We start from the raw sequence: 16,836 nt of genomic DNA on the forward strand, positions 1-16,836 counted from the left end.
CTATCTGAGAGAGTGCAGAGCAGCCTGGCAATTGCTAATTGTGTATCTACATTGTCTTGGGGGTCCCTCAGTATACCTAAGTTGTGGTTTGTGGCATCTGCTGCAGATTGTACATGGGTCAGCAGTGTTGTTGCTAAGGATTCCAGTTGTGTGGTGTTATTTACCACTTCATTCTTTAGGCTGGTGAGCCAGGTGATATGCAAGTCTGTTTCATTCTGGTTAGCATCTTCATCAGCTTGCAGCTGTCACGAGGTGTTGTTGATCTTTTCTGTGTACTCTGAATTGGCTGTACCAAAGACAGTTTTTACTATGCAACCACCTGCCTCTATCTAACACCTCCTTTGTTGTACGTATGGGACTACCTCTGTGGTCTGGCGAAGCTGACTGTATAGTTGACTAAAAGCTGATTGTAATTATTAGTACTCTCCATGGTCGTCTCCAAACTCTTGTCTTGTAGCCTATGATAGCTTGTAGTTTATCAAAGGTACCCTCCAGCCACCTGATTTTGGTTTTTACTGCCTACATATTGATATCTAGTTTTAATGTCCTCTGATGGTCTGAGATGATTATGTCTCATGTCGTATAAATAAGACTCCTCCCATCATAGGATGTACCTCAGTGCTTCTGTCATCCCTGCACCAGCTCAGCAGACCCATTAGTGTGAACATCTTATACTCCTTTTCCTCGCCATCCCTAGCTCGATACCTGGTGCTGGAACTGCCTTACCTTCCTCCAGGGTCAAACCATTCCATTCGGTAAGGGAAAGGAAAGTGTTAGCGTACTGTTTCAGCTCTCAGTGATGCGTAGTGATGCATCAGGTTAGAGAACTGTTTTTTCTTCTTCTAATCTCAGATACTCCCCCTTTCCCTTCGGTAGAAGTTGCCAATGGAAGAGATAGTGGATCTATGACACCTCAAAAAGGGTGGACACTACTCATGTGAACAGTCTTGATATGATTTAGAAGCTGTAGCTTTACATCTACTGGTAGCAGCATCTCAATAACCAAAAAATTTAATGGCCTCTGATAACACAACACAAATTTCGTTATCTTCTCTTTAGGTACATAAGGGTTGGTTAATATGACCCATTAATATTATGGTAATACTGCTTTTTTGTTATGAGCCCTCTCCTACTGCTCTAAAGTTTTTGTGTTTCATTTGCATACCTATCACCAAAACATTTGAAAACGTTTTGAAAAATCTTTTACTTGCGAAACATGCTCCATTGGGGCAGCTTGATAAAGTCAATGGGCGAAAGCATCTTTCGACCAAAAATAACATTGTAAGGGGATAGCCCGATGCTCTGATGGACTTCTGAATCGTTCACCCCCATTACAAAAGGAAGTGGACAGTGTGCTGTGAATTAACATAATAATTTAACATTTTACTTATAGTTCTGTGAACCTTCTCAGTACAGTCATTCTCCTGTTGGTGCAATGCACTGGTCTGTAACTTCTTAATATGCAGTAAATGGCACAAATGTTTCATTAGATCGGCGATTTAATTTGTCCCTTCATCAGTTATTATTGTTTCAAGTGTGCCATACTTCAACGACCATTGATTCGCCAATGTGTGAGGCATGGTTTCTGCCTGTTGATTAGGCACGGATATTGTAGTTATAAAACATGACAAATGATTGATAATTTGAGCACATTCCTGTTTCCCAATGATGTCCAGGCAGATGGCTTGCACACATCAGTCCCAAGCATTTGAAAAGGTATTTCGCCTTCAGGTAGTCATATGCAATCTTTCAGTGGCTTTGATCTGCTCTTTGGGTATATGGAATGCAGTTCTTGACATGACACTCAGTATCTTGCTTCTGCGTCACATCAGTAGGCCTGCGCTACTTTTCATTCAATTGCCCTACGTCCCAAGTGACCGGACAGACTTGAGTCGTGGTCAAGCCTCATTACTTCAATTAACAACTCAGCTGGTACTACCACTTAACCCACATCTTGTTTGCATGTAAAGGAGACTGTTTTCTGTGCCTAACTGAAGCTGCCTTGTGAATCGTTGACAATCTGGGTCATGACTGTGTTTGCCTCCAAATGTCAACATCAACAACTGTGCATTCACAACACAAATTTTGCGAGTCAGCAAGTTCGAATTTTTGCTTTATCAGCCCGGATGATGTATCATTTCATAATAAAATTTGCTGAGATGTAAAGCCCACCTTGTAGCCATTGAAGTGCTGTACAATCAGTGACCTATAACCATCTTGAAATGTCTGCCACACAAGTAACGTCTGAAATATTTTATACCGATTGTGAGTGTGAGGATTTCCTTCTCCATTGTTGAATAGTTTTTCTCAGCTGAATTTAATTGCCTAGATGTATATGCTGTGGAATGCTCGTGACCGTCAATTTCCTGTCTCAGAATGCAGCCAGGAGCAAAATTGCTTGAATCACTGGATAATGTGAACTGTTTTTGAAAATCGGGTAAAGCAAGAACCAGACTTGAAGTGAATTAGTCTTTTAAGTTTTGAAAACCCGCTTCACAGTTTTCAGACCATTGAAATTTAACCTCCTTTTGCAATAGTTGTGTTAGTAGTCTTGCAGCTTCCATTAAGTGCAGAACGAATTTTGCTAGGCGTTCACCAAGTGGAGATACGACTAATTCTTTAAGTGAAGTAGGTGTTGGAAAATTTTTCATAGCTTCCACCAGACAACCTTCAGTGCAAACGCCATTGTGTCAAGTGATGTGCACTAAATAATGAACTTAAGACCAAATGAAATGGCATTTCTCTAAACTAAGTGTCAGTCTTGCTGAACATAATCAGTCAAAACCTTCTCCAAGTATGAGAGATGTTCCGTAATGTCTTTAGCAAATACAGTTACATCATCCGAATATATGAGACATTATTTTGGCTTTAAACCTTGCAGTACTCCATCCAAAAGCCTCTGAAAAGTCTCTGGCGCATTCTTTAGCCTGAAAGGCATGCACTGATTCTAATAAAGTCCAGATAGTTGGGGGGGGGGGGGGGGGGGGGCGTTTTTGGACAATCTTCAGGTGCCACCTCTAATTGATGATATCCGGACTGTGGCTGCCTTGCAAATCAGTGATAGTCTGAGCCATGACTCTGTGCTTGCCTCTAAATGTCAGTATCAACACCACCTCATTCCACAGAGCGAATTTTGTGACTACTCAGGCTGTACACATTCGCATGTTACTGGCCCACAGCTGTGAAGTACTGACGTTGTCCCAGATAATCTATGGTATGTAAATCCTGGATTTTCCATTGTTTGATAATCTAGGGTATCATTTATGTCAGACATAGGATACATATCTGACGTTGTTTTCTCATTTGAGAAATGGTAGTCGCAACAGAATCTATATCCTTTCCTACAATCTGGTGACTTTTTTGGTACAATGACCACAGATGCCAGTCACGGAATAATACTAGGTTCTATGATGCCATCCCTCAGCTGTTGATTAATGAATTATGTCATAACAGGCTACATCATGTGGAACCTGGTATGGTTTCCTATAGATATGTCCTTTGTTCCCTCATGGAATATGGTGCTGCCAAATTGGTGTGTCCGCCGCTCGTGGTCTTGCGGTAGCGTTCTCGCTTCCCGAGCCCGGGGTCCCGGGTTCGATTCCCGGCGGGGTCAGGGATTTTCACCTGCCTCGAGATGACTGGGTGTTTGTGTTGTCCTCATCATTTCATCATCATCCAGGAAAGTGGCGAAATTGGACTGAGCAAAGATTGGATATTTGTACGGGCGCTGATAACCACGCAGTTGAGCGCCCCACAAACCAAACATCATCATCATCATCATCCCAAATTGGTGTGGCAGGCGAAGGTCCAGAAAAGTTAAATATATCTATGTATTCCTGTAACAGCTTTTCCATGCTCTCACTCTCTTTTCGTGTAAATGTGCTATTTTTCTCTTCAGTGCATTCAAATTGACAGAGTGATTGGTGCTGCACAGTGGGGTGTGAATTCCCTTTCCAATTCATCCTCATCCACTATTTATAAGTATGGAAGTTTTGTGACCTCAGGGCTGAAATTATCAGTACTTATTGGTAGTACTTTATGTCCTTTAATTTCTCGAATGTAGGACAAGCTACATCGTGCAAAACTTAAATTTTATCCATTTCCTCATTTTCTGACAATGGATCAACAGTATGCAATGAATTTAGTGGCATATGAGCTTCCACATCAGTCCAGATCAACGTCTAGTCATACCACAAATTGACTCTAAGTGAACTTGTACACAGTTAATGCAGCTTCTGAGTCAACTTTTGCATGATACGCAGCTAGGAAATCCAACCTGAGTATGACATCGTTGTCACTGGAGACCCTAGGAAGAACATCAACATCCATCCGGAAGTTACAACCCCACTCAGAAACTCATTACCATTGACCTGAGAGAATCCACATGATCGCCATCTAACCACCTATATTGCATAAAGCCCAGTGTGGTGGACTTAATACAAATTATCCAAGTACCCATACGTGCAAAAGACACCTGAGATGCTCTATCCAACAGAACTTTACCTAACTTATTACTTAAGCACTGAGTCAGAGTGCCCCTTTCTAACCATCACTGGGAGCATTGCTCAGTGGTCACAGCTCCTTCTGTTTTGTTTAACAGTGGGTTATGCTATCTCTTTTGAGGCTGCATCCCATTGTTGTTGTTGTTGTTGTTGTTGTTGTCTTCAGTCCTGAGACTGGTTTGATGCAGCACTCCATACTACTCTATCCTGTGCAAGCTTCTTCATCTCCCAGTACTTACTGCAACCTACATCCTTCTGAATCTGCTTAGTGTATTCATCTCTTGGTCTCCCTCTACAATTTTTACCCTCCATGCTGCCCTCCAATGCTAAATTTGTGATCCCTTGATGTCTCAGAACATGTCCTACCAACCGGTCCCTTCTTCTCGTCAAGTTGTGCGACAAACTCATTTTCTCCCTAATTCTATTCAATACCTCCTCATTAGTTATGTGATTACCCATCTAATCTTCAGCATTCTTCTGTAGCACCACATTTCGAAAGCTTCTATTCTCTTCTTGTCCAAACTATTTATCGTCCAATGTTTCACTTCCATACATGGCTACACTCCATATAAATACTTTCAGAAACGACTTCCTGACACTTCAATCTATACTCGATGTTAACAAATTTCTCTTCTTCAGAAACGCTTTCCTTGCCATTGCCAGTCTACATTTTATATCCTCTCTACTTCGGCCATCATCAGTTATTTTGCTCCCCAAGTAGCAAAACTCATTTACTACAGGGTGATTCAAAAAGAATACCACAACTTTAGGAATTTAAAACTCTGCAACGACAAAAGGCAGAGCTAAGCACTATCTGTCGGCGAATTAAGGGAGCTATAAAGTTTCATTTAGTTGTACATTTGTTCGCCATTTCAGCCAATAAAGTTTTTGGTCCCTTTTTCTTCGAAGGTGCTACTGTAACTGGACTACAGTATCTGGAGATGTTAGAGAATTGGCTGTCCCTCAGCTCGAACAAGAAGCACAACAATTCACATTTCAGCAGGATGGAGCGCCACCACATTGGCACTTATCTGTCCGTAACTACCTGAACGTCAACTACCCGAGGCGATGGATCGGCCGCCAGGCAGCCCGTGACAGAGCACTTCATCACTGGCCTCCAAGAAGCCCTGATCTTACCCCCCTGCGATTTTTTCTTATGGGGGTATGTTAAGGATATGGTGTTTCGGCCACCTCTCCCAGCCACCATTGATGATTTGAAACGAGAAATAACAGCAGCTATCCAAACTGTTACACCTGATATGCTACAGAGAGTGTGGAACGAGTTGGAGTATCGGGTTGATATTGCTCGTGTGTCTGGAGGGGGCCATATTGAACATCTCTGAACTTGTTTTTGAGTGAAAAAAAAAAACTTTTTAAATACTCTTTGTAATGATGTATAACAGAAGGTTATATTATGTTCCTTTCATTAAATACACATTTTTAAAGTTGTGGTATTCTTTTTGAATCACCCTGTACTTTAAGTGTCTCATTTCCTAATCTAATTCCCTCAGCATCACCCAACTTAATTCAACTACATTCAATTATCCTCGTTTTGCTTTTGTTGATGTTCATCTTATATCTTCCTTTCAAGACACTGTACATTCCGTTCAACTGCTCTTCCAAGTCCTTTGCTGTCTCTGACAGAATTACAATGTCATTGGCGAATCTCAAAGTTTTTATTTCTTCTCCCTAGATTTTAATACCTACTCCGAATTTTTCTTTTGTTTCCTTTACTGCTTGTTCAATATACAGATTGAATAACATCAGGGAGAGGCTACAACCCTGTCTCACTCCCTTCCCAGCCACTGCTTCCCTTTCATGCCCCTCGACTCATATCTGCCATCTGGTTTCTGTACAAATTGTAAATAGCCTTTCGCTCCCTGTGTATTTTACCCCTGCCACCTTCAGAATTTGAAAGAGAGTATGTAGGTTTGCCTTTCCTTAATCTTTCTTCTAAGATAAGTCGTAAGGTCAGTATTGCCTCACGTGCTCCAACATTTCTATGGAATCCAAACTGATCTTCCCCAAGGTTGGCTTCTGCCAGTTTTTCCATTCGTCTGTAAAGAATTCACGTCAGTATTTTGCAGCTGTGACTTATGAAACTGATAGTTCGATAATTTTCACGTCTGTCAACACCTGCTTTCTTTGGGATTGGAATTATTATATTCTTCTAGAAGTCTGAGGGTATTTCGCATGTCTCATACATCTTGCTCACCAGATGGTAGAGCTTTGTCAGGACTGGCTCTCCCAAGGCTCTCAGTAGTTCTAATGGAATGTTGTCTACTCCCAGGGCCTTGTTTCGACTCAGGTCTTTCAGTGCTCTGTCAAACTCTTCACGCAGTATCGTATCTCCCATTTCATCTTCATCTACATCCTCTTCCATTTCGATAATATTGTCCTCAAGTACATCGCCCTTGAATAGACCCTCTATATACTCCTTCCACCTTTCTGCTTTCCCTTCTTTGCTTAGAACTGGGTTTCCATCTGAGCTCTTGATATTCATACAAGTTGTTCTCTTTTCTGCAAAGGTCTCTTTAATTTTCCTGTAGGCAGTATCTACCTTACTCCTAGTGAGATAAGCCTCTACATCCTTACATTTGTCGTCTAGCCATCCCAGCTTAGCCATTTTGCACTTCCTGTCGATCTCATTTTTGAGACATTTGTATTCCTTTTTGCCTGCTTCATTTACTGCTTTTTATATTTTCTCCTTTCATCAATTAAATTCAATATTTCTTCTGTTACCTAAGGATTTCTACTAGCCCTTGTCCTTTTACCTACTTGATCCTCTGCTGCCTTTTACCTACTTGATCCTCTGCTGCCTTTACTTCATCCCATTCTTCTTCTACTGTATTTCTTTCCCCCATTCCTGTCAATTGTTCGCTTATGCTCTCCCTGAAACTCTGTACAACTTCTGGTTTAGTCAGTTTATCCAGGTCCGATCTCCTTAAATTTCCACCTTTTTGCAGTTTCTTCAGTTTTAATCTACAGTTCATAACCAATAGATTGTGGTCAGAGTCCACATCTGCCCCTGCAAATGTTCAACAATTTAAGACCTGGTTCCTAAATCTCTGTCTTACCATTATATAATATATCTGATACCTTCTAGTATCTCCAGGATTCTTCCATGTATACAACCTTCTTTTATGGTTCTTGAACCAAGTGTTTGCTGTCATTAAGTTATGCTCTGTGCAAAATCCTACCAGGCGCCTTCCTCTTTCATTTCTCTCCCCCAATCCATATTCACCTACTATGTTTCCTTCTCTCCCTTTTCCTACTCTCGAATTCCAGTCACCCATGACTATTAAATTTTCGTCTCCCTTCACTACCATAATAATTTCTTTTATCTCATCATACATTTCATCAATTTCTTCATCATCTGCAGAGCTAGTTGGCATATAAACTTGCACTACTGTAGTAGGCGTGGGCTTCGTGTCTATCTTGGCCACAATAATGCGTTCACTATGCTGTTTGTAGTAGCTTACCCGTCCTCCCATTTTTTTTAATTCATTATTAAACCTACTCCTGCATTACCCCTATTTGATTTTGTATTTATAACCCTGTATTCACCTGAGCAAAAGTCTTGTTCCTCCTGCCACCGAACTTCACTAATTCCCACTATATCTAACTTTAACATATCCATTTCCCTTTTTAAATTTTCTAACCTACCTGCCCGATTAAGGGATCTGACATTCCACGCTCCGATCCGTAGAACGCCAGTTTTCTTTCTCCTGATAACGACGTCCTCTTGCGTAGTCCCCGCCCGGAGATCCGAATGGGAGACTTTTTTACTTCCGGAATATTTTACCCAAGAGGACACCATCATCATTTATCCATACAGTAAAGCTGCATGCCCTCGGGAAAAATTACGGCTGTAGTTTCCTCTTGCTTTCAGCCGTTCGCAGTACCAGCACAGCAAGGCCGTTTTGGTTAGTGTTACAAGGCCAGATCAGTCAATCATCCAGACTGTTGCCCCTGCAACTACTGAAAAGGCTGCTGCCCCTCTTCAGGAACCACACGGTTGTCTGGCCTCTCAACAGATACCCCTCCGTTGTGGTTGCACTTACGGTATGGCCATCTGTATCGCTGAAGCTCGCAAGTCTCCCCACCAATTGCAAGGTCCATGGTTCATCCCATTCTCTTGTGAATTCTGGGTCCTAAAGTTCCTTTCATATGACATGTGCAACCACCCTGAAACACTTAATGTCCGTGTTAAATACAACCTTCCTTTCTTTTGCTCGCAGTTTCATCTATTTCTGCAAATACTGCTGCAATCTTCACTATTTCATTCAATGTTTTTGGCAACTCCATTTTCATATCTTCCAGGAAATATCAACATATAACCCCTCAAGAATGCTGCTTCAGCATCAACATCTACATGATTAGTCAGCAATTCACACAATTCACAGTTAAGTGCCTGCAGACGTTTCATCAAACCACCTCTAAGCTACTTATCTACCGTTCCAGTCTCGAATAGATTGTGTCAAAAATAAACACTTAAATCTTTCTGTGTGAGCTCTGATTTCTCTTATTTTACTGTGATGATCATTTATCCTTATGTAGGTGGGTGCCAACAAAATATTTTCTCACTCTGAGGAGAAAGTTGGTGATTGAAATTTCACGAGAAGGTCCTGCCACAGCGAAAAAGTCTTTGTTTTAATGATGGCCACCCCAATTTGTGTATCGTATATGTGATGCTCTCCCCCTTATTTCTTATAGAACAGCATTGTTTGTTTTATTATTGTTTGTAAGTTCATACATATTAACATTGATTTTACAAAGGCGATCAGCAAACTTTTTCTGACATAATTCGTTGAGTTGTTCATGGTAATACCTGGCCATATTCTTCCTCCTATACCTATCAGTTAGCCCATCCAGAGTGTGTCAAAAGATTAAACCTTCCATAATTGCTCATGGCATATCAAATAAAGTCTAGCATCGACTGTTAGTTTAAGCTTGGCCATGCTTAATAATTGATCTTCACTCCAATCCTCTAAGGAGGCAGCCATATGCAGATTATCCAAGAATACCAATATATTCTTCCCACAGGTAAAGTAGGAAGTTGCCTTTCCCATTTCTCCTACCTTAATTGACTCTGCTCCATTTGTAAGTGTGCTATGGTCAGTTTGGTGCTGTATTGGGTTTTGCACTTAAACTTCCTTCGCTGCCCTTTCCGTATCCATAATGCTTATTAACCACTAGTTCACATATACACCCAAAACGATGCAAGGTAACAAAGGATAGGTGATAACAAAACAGATCCCAGAAGAATTCTTCAAACTTGGCACTTATTGGCAATGGAACACAAGATCGCCTGTCGCCGAACCTCAGACATCTTCCATCTTCAATCTCTGCAGTGTACTGACACCAGTTGTATGAAGCACAGAGTCACTGGTGGTGGACTGCTAGTTGCTGCTGGTGAAGCAGTAGATCCAACAATTGATGATGGCATTGATGATCTGCAGTGCTACTTAATTATTAATGTATACAATGGATAGCCATCAATTCCACCAGGCTAAATGGCATCGGCACCCGGCTGCTGAGCAGGCGCTCATGCTGGCTGCTTAAACTGTGTCACAGAAAGGCCCATAGCGCTGGTTCACAGCATGGCAAGAAGCGGTGATGGCCACGTCACCCTCGAGTCCCAGAGCCCAGGAGACCCAAATTATAGCACCAGTGGTTGGATCAGGCTGGAATGTGATGTCCCCTGCCAGTTGTGCGATGTTGGCATCGTTAGTGTATCACACTGGAGTCTCTCATTACAACCGAATTTGGTAAGGTATTGGTGTCTTCCCGAAGGTGACTGGGTGTCATAACTGGCAATAAGTCACTTACGATAACCGTTCCGGGTATGCGGTCTGATATAACAGCTTACCCTGCAAGGGGACAGGTGGCGTGAAGTGTCTCCATTTCCACATTCCACACTTGGTGTTTTCCTCTGCTCCGACCTCTGCACTGAGTTCTCGGTTTCTACGATATTGCTGCTACCTGCTTCCACTGAGTTTCATGATGTTCCGTAGCAGTGAGTGTACAGCTGTTGTCACTTTTCCAGTCTTTTGTAAAGTGTTTATGGCTTTTTTTCCCAGTCCCAAAGGATTTTTCCTGTTGATAGATGTTGAAAAATATACTCAAGTGTATTTTCTTTGCCAGTTGTGTAACTGAGGATTTGAATAAGATTTAGTTAACCCTCTAACCAGGGAGAAGACTGTTGTGACTTTAGCAAGTAGGATCATAAAAAATTTTAAAATTTAATGTGTTTTAAAAATCCATCAAATTTCACAAGATTATTTCTTCTACAGAATGAAGATAAAAATTTGGTATTGCACATAAGACTACACAAAATTTTTAATTTCAAAGAATTGTCCAATTTTCTGATGGTACCTGTTTTATGTGCGTGCAGATATGACCTCAGGGAACTTTTGACAATTACAGTCAGGACCAGAGTTTTCATTTATCTTTCACACAGGTTCAGTGTGCCCTCCACTGGACTTAACAACAAATATCCAGATGACAGTCGAACTTGTCCCATACTTTTGCAAGCGTGTCTGGAGTTCCTGCTATTGATGTGTTGTGTCACACTTTACTGAAAGTTGTTCGAAGATGTGCACCAAGACAGTCTTTCAGAAAGCCGCACAAAAATAAATCGCATACCATCAGATCTGGCAAACCTGGTGGCCAATGCTGCAATGTGCCCCTTATGCCTTAGGAGGAGCAATGCCAGTGAAAATTGTGATGCTCATTTATAATTAAATTACACCTGTTGGAACGGAGAATGCAATATGCCTTCTGTTTCTATATTATTGCCATCTCAACTTGAAGCACATTGGCTTATGAATGATTGAGGCACTTTCTTGACTAATTAAAAATCTGCATCGTATCCTTCCTCTCAGAGGTGCTGCTCCAGCAGAGTAAGAAAGAAAGCACCATGCCCAAGAGACATCGTGACAGATTGGAGCTTTTAGTAAGGCTCTGAAATGCACTTGAATAGGTCAGCCTATGAGAGCATTGTCCATGTAGCACAAGGGTGCAAGTTCAAAGTCAGTTCCAGTACAAGCACTTATATATAAAGAGGGGTTATAATTAAACTTTCGCCACTGCAGAGGTCCCCCAAAAAAACGAGTAATTGTAGGACAATGAAACTTTGTGGAAACATTTGTAAGAACATGTAGAAGACAAACAACGAATACACCATTGAAATAAACATTTTAATTTCCACATGAGAATATAACATTTGTTAATTGTGTACCCTATTTACGTTTCAGGTTACAAATGTTGTTCAGTGTAGTGAGCATCTGCATCCATGACAGCCTGAAACCACACTAGAGATTGCTCTACTGCTGCCCGAAATATCTCGGGTGTGATGTTGGCTACCTCTCTCATTATGCTTATCTTCAATCTTTTAATGTACATCTACATGTACATTGATACTCCGGAAGCCACCATAAGGTGCGTGGTGGAGGGTACCGTGTACCACTACTTGTCATTTCCCCTCTTGTTCCACTCACAAGTAGAGTGAGGGAAAAAACAACTGGTCCTTACTCACGATGTATGTTGGCAGCAGTAGAATTGTTCGGGGCAGTCAGCTTCAAGTGCCAGTTCTCTAAATTTTCTCAATAGTGTTTCTCAAAAAGAACATCACCTTCCCTCTAGGGATTCCCATTTAAGTTCCCAAAGCATCTCTGTAATACTTACACATTGTTCGAACTTATGAGTAACAAATCTAGCAGTCTGCTCTGAATTGCTTTGATGTCTTCCTGCAATCCAAGCTGGTATGGATCCCAAACACTCAAGCAGTACTCAAGAATAGGTTGCACCAGCATCCTATATGCGGTCCCCTTGTGAACAACTGTTTCCTGAAATTCTCCCAAAAAACCGAAGTCGATCATTTACCTTCCCTACCACAGTTTCCACAAGCGTGTTCCACTTCATATCACTTCACAGTGCTATGCCCAGATATTTAAACAACATGGCTAGTGTCAAGCAGGACACTAGCAATACTGTATCCAAACATTACACGTTTCTTCTTCCTACTCACCTGCATTAACTTACATTTTCCCACATTTAGGGCTATCTGCTATTCATCATACCAACTGGAAATTTTGTCTAAGTCCTCTTGTATCTTCCTACAATCACTCAACTTTGACACCTTACCGTACACCATAGCATCATCAGAAAACAGCCGCAGATTGCTGCCCACCCTGTCCGCCAAATCATTTGTATATAGAGGACAACAGTGGTCCTGTCACACTTCCCTGGGACACTCTGATGAACACTCGCCATCAAGGACAACATACTGGGTTCTGTTATTTAAGATGTCTTCGAGCCACTCACGTATATGAGAACTTATTCCATATGCTCGTACTTTTGTGAACACCCTGCAATGGGTCACCATGTCAAATGCTTTCCGGAAATTTAAAAATATGGAATCTGCCTGGTGTCCTTCATCCATAGTTCTCAGTATATTACGTGAGAAAAGGGCAAGCTGCATTTCGCACGAGCAATGCTTTCTAAAACCGTGCTGATTCGTAGACATAAGCTTCTTAACTTCAAGAAAGTTTATTATATTCAAACTGAGAATATGTCCCAAAGATTAACTCTGTCCTTAAGGTAATCCCCCGGCCAGAAATCACACAGGTTCAAATCTGATGATCTTGATCGCCACACAGTTTGGAATGATCAGCAAGTGATTTAGTTTTCTCCAAATGTGTTACAGTGTAATCCAGTTACCTCCCAAGCTCTGAGAGGAGGAGTTCCATCATCCATAAAAACAGTTGGGTCCAAAACACCTCTCTGCTCAAGAGCAGGGATTACATGTTGGTGAAGGAGATCACAGTAACATGTGCCATTCACATGGCGTATCCTTGATCCTTGGGTTCAGAGTTCCCCCTATGTCACTGTGCCAGTAGCATTGCTTAGCAGCAAGTCATGACACCTACACTATTAACAACACAAATCCTGCAGTGCACAGTCTGAATGTTATTCCTGTGAGGTTAGGTATCTGTATGATAGTTTGCCTCTACACCGTTCAAGTAGGGAAAGCGTAGTTATAACCACCCTGCAGTTTCTTTACTGTGTGTTCTTCATTTGAAAGTGACAAATTCATTCTGGAAACAGCTTTTATCTATTAGTAGCATACTGTAGATCCCCATCCCTTTCCGTGCCCATTTCCCGTCTGCAGCTGCTGCTGTTGTTCGAATGTTATTTTCATTCTGGTAATTTGTATTTTAAGTTGAGTTGTGCTTGCCTTCAATAAAACTTTCCTAGGTTGTTGACCGCACTGTCATTTTAGCCACTATTGTAACTATTGAACTATACATAACATGATTATGTGGTCACATCTCTGGAACAATTTTACTGAAGATGACAATGACCATGGAAGTCTACATATGCACAGGACATCAACACATCATGAAACAAATAAAATTCGTATTTCTCATTTGAAAATCTCATAAATAAAAGATCAAAAAAGTTTACAACTAGCATACTCTTCAAAATAAAAATGTTTTCCTACTTGTTTTTCTCAAAACCAATTATCTTCATCTTAATATGAACTCTCCAAAGGAAGTACAGTAGATTGAAATCCATCTTTCATATTCGTGAAGGGATCTAACATTATCTACTTTCTCATCTCTTTTCGAATTTTGTGAGTTCAGATGAATGTTGTTTTGTCTTTTGTGCTAGCATGGAAAGAAATTATTGAAGGCCCTAATATCACGTAATAGTCCGTCAAATTCATATTTTCCATAAAAGTAAGAATGCAGCAATTTTTCCAACGTAGGAATTCCATCTTCCACTTTGTGCCCCCCTTTTGCATATAAAGGGAAATCTGTGCACACCATCCTTTCACATCTCTGTTTATATTTTGCTCCTTTCTACATATTTATATAGTAGTAATTTATACGTTTATTATTTATTCTCTGTCTAAGAGGCAAGCCATATTTTTAATATTTATGACATGTGACTGTTTCAGATAAATCATAGCCTACAGTATGGGTCTCCATCAGATCAGCGATCTGCTTATTTAAAAATATTCCAAGGTGAAGAAATGTTGTGACATTCAAAGGCTTCATTTCTTGAGTCCATGAATGTGATAATATTGTGATATGAGTGCCTAAGCTAAATTGTATGTTGTAAATGAAATCTTATTTTTGTAAATAAAGTGAATAATTAATCTGAAGTAACTTTAATATTGTGGTACATTTTAGAACCAACACAGAGTTCTCTTGCATTTTGATTAAAGGTTGAGACTATGTATGTCATTTGAGACTACTATTATTCACATTGATAACCTTTAATTTTACTCTGAATTATAATCTGCTGCAACCAGTTACATATAAAGAGTTATAAAATCTCATGCTACTTCTTATTGTATACATTAATTGTTCATTATTTCACAAACAAAAGGTTAATTACATCCACAGACATGTAGAACACAGCCCAGGATGGATATATTGATTTTGCGTAACTGACTTACACAACTATACGCTAACAGCAAAAGTAACAAGGAAAAATGTTAATTCATACAGGGATCTTTTTTGAACTTAAGAGAAATATATTGTAGGACAATAAAAAATATGTTAAAAAAATTTTCTTTCGCGGGACAATGAAGCACTCTAGTGACTTGTAATTGGCAACACTGTATCTGTCAGTCTCTTGGGTAATCACATCATTGGGTGTTTTTTAATTGAGAGAAAGCTAACTTTGTGCATGGTGATTTTTTGCAGTGGCCACTGACAGAAGCAAGAGAGCAATGTGAATTTTTGCATGAAAGCGAGGAAAACCTTAATGGAAACATTTGAACTTTTAAAGGAATCTCATGTAGTCCCAATTGAAAAAAAAGGACCACTGTAGACGAAATGGCAGAGAAATCGGATCATGTGGCAATAGCATCATAAAAACCACACCAGGATGTGATGTCAGAGAGACTAAGTGGGCCATTGATTCACTAAATGCAAGATATCAATGCTCACTCTGTATTCACCTAAGCCCCACATGCTAAGGATTGCTTGCTTTACAACACATATTATGTACCTAATTGACTACTCAAATTGCAGTGACAGCATATGTATGCCAATAAATATGCGGCACAGGGGTTATAAATCATCTAATAATGTGCTCACTAGCTACCATTCAGTCTAACTAAAAATGGAAGACTAATTTTACCAACAAGTTGTTTTTTTTTTTTTTATTTCTAAAGCCACTCAGGTTGATCTTTTGAAACTTGATATTATAACTTTGTATGTTTTGGAACAAAAATTAAAACCACAAAATTATCTTCTGTGAGTATATGGAATCACATTCAAAGAGACTGCTCTCACATCTGTTGCTCATGACGTAATGCATAGAAGAGTGTTAAGCTCAAGGTGCAGCGTTCAAAGCTGTGCGTTTTCCCTTTTTTTCTATGTACAAATTTACTAGGAAGAAAAAAACGGCAATATTTCAATGTTTTCCCAAATTATGAAATTGAGTGAGAGAGAAATAAAATAGCTGCCCTTGCTGCATATCGACTTGTTTACCCAAATTATGAAACTGACTGAGAGAGAAATGAAATAGCTGCGTTTGCTGCATATCAACTTCACTATAATTCCATAGCTGTCAACTATTATGGATTGTTGATAATTATTACGGATTTATCACATTCATTACATAGTTACAGAGAAGTACTGAAAAATTATGGAAATGGACATTATCGAATTCATGTTTTTAAAAAAATTGGAAAAGATACTGTTTGTTTTCCGCCAGTCATATGCTACTAAAATGCTTTATAGATTGTAATGTTTTCTTTGCAGTGTACGTAGTAAACATGTCTATGAATGATTTTGACATACAAGTCTAGAGTGACAGCCATCTAGCGGTGGAACTAAGAAAATTGGTAGACACATCATCCGCCCCTGGAAGTTGTAACCATCTGTGATTCTTTACATGTGTACTTGGCAATGATAATGTGCGCATGCGTCCAGTACATAATTCCGTAAAAGAACAAAAATTATGTAATTAACAAAAAATTATGTAAAAACAATTAATAAATAGGAACCCTGAGCTCTCTTACATTTTTAATTTGAATGGGTGACTATAAAAAATCAGACAGTCCCTTTCGAATTTTACGTAGTAGTTCCAGCGATCTGGGTATTTCCGTCTGGTGTGCAGGCACAGAAACGCGCCAGGACTGTACTGCGTGAATTGTGTATGAACTGTGTATAGACCGCTGATATTTTCGGTAATTGTTACAGTGTGTTCAGTGCTAATATTCATCCATTTAGAATTCAAAAACACTGTTTGCTGCTAAGGAAAGTTTTAGTTGTTTTTAAAAATTCAAGGAATTAGACTTCTTTTTCCT

The 16,836-nt window shown here is 40.0% G+C and overlaps 1 protein-coding gene across 1 annotated transcript in view; it reads left to right on the plus strand.

Annotated features, from left to right (window-relative positions):
- The window catches only part of LOC124544739 (fas-associated death domain protein), a 53,058-nt gene extending 38,382 nt beyond the window's left edge, over window positions 1-14,676 (plus strand). Inside the window, exon 5 of the mRNA XM_047123398.1 lies at window positions 14,470-14,676. The gene's annotated coding sequence lies outside the window, so the exon portion shown is untranslated. The remainder of the gene's footprint in view (window positions 1-14,469) is intronic.
- Window positions 14,677-16,836: the final 2,160 nt, after the last annotated feature.

The sequence above is a fragment of the Schistocerca americana genome, chromosome 8 (genome assembly GCF_021461395.2).
Source record: "Schistocerca americana isolate TAMUIC-IGC-003095 chromosome 8, iqSchAmer2.1, whole genome shotgun sequence".
NCBI lineage: Eukaryota > Metazoa > Arthropoda > Insecta > Orthoptera > Acrididae > Schistocerca > Schistocerca americana.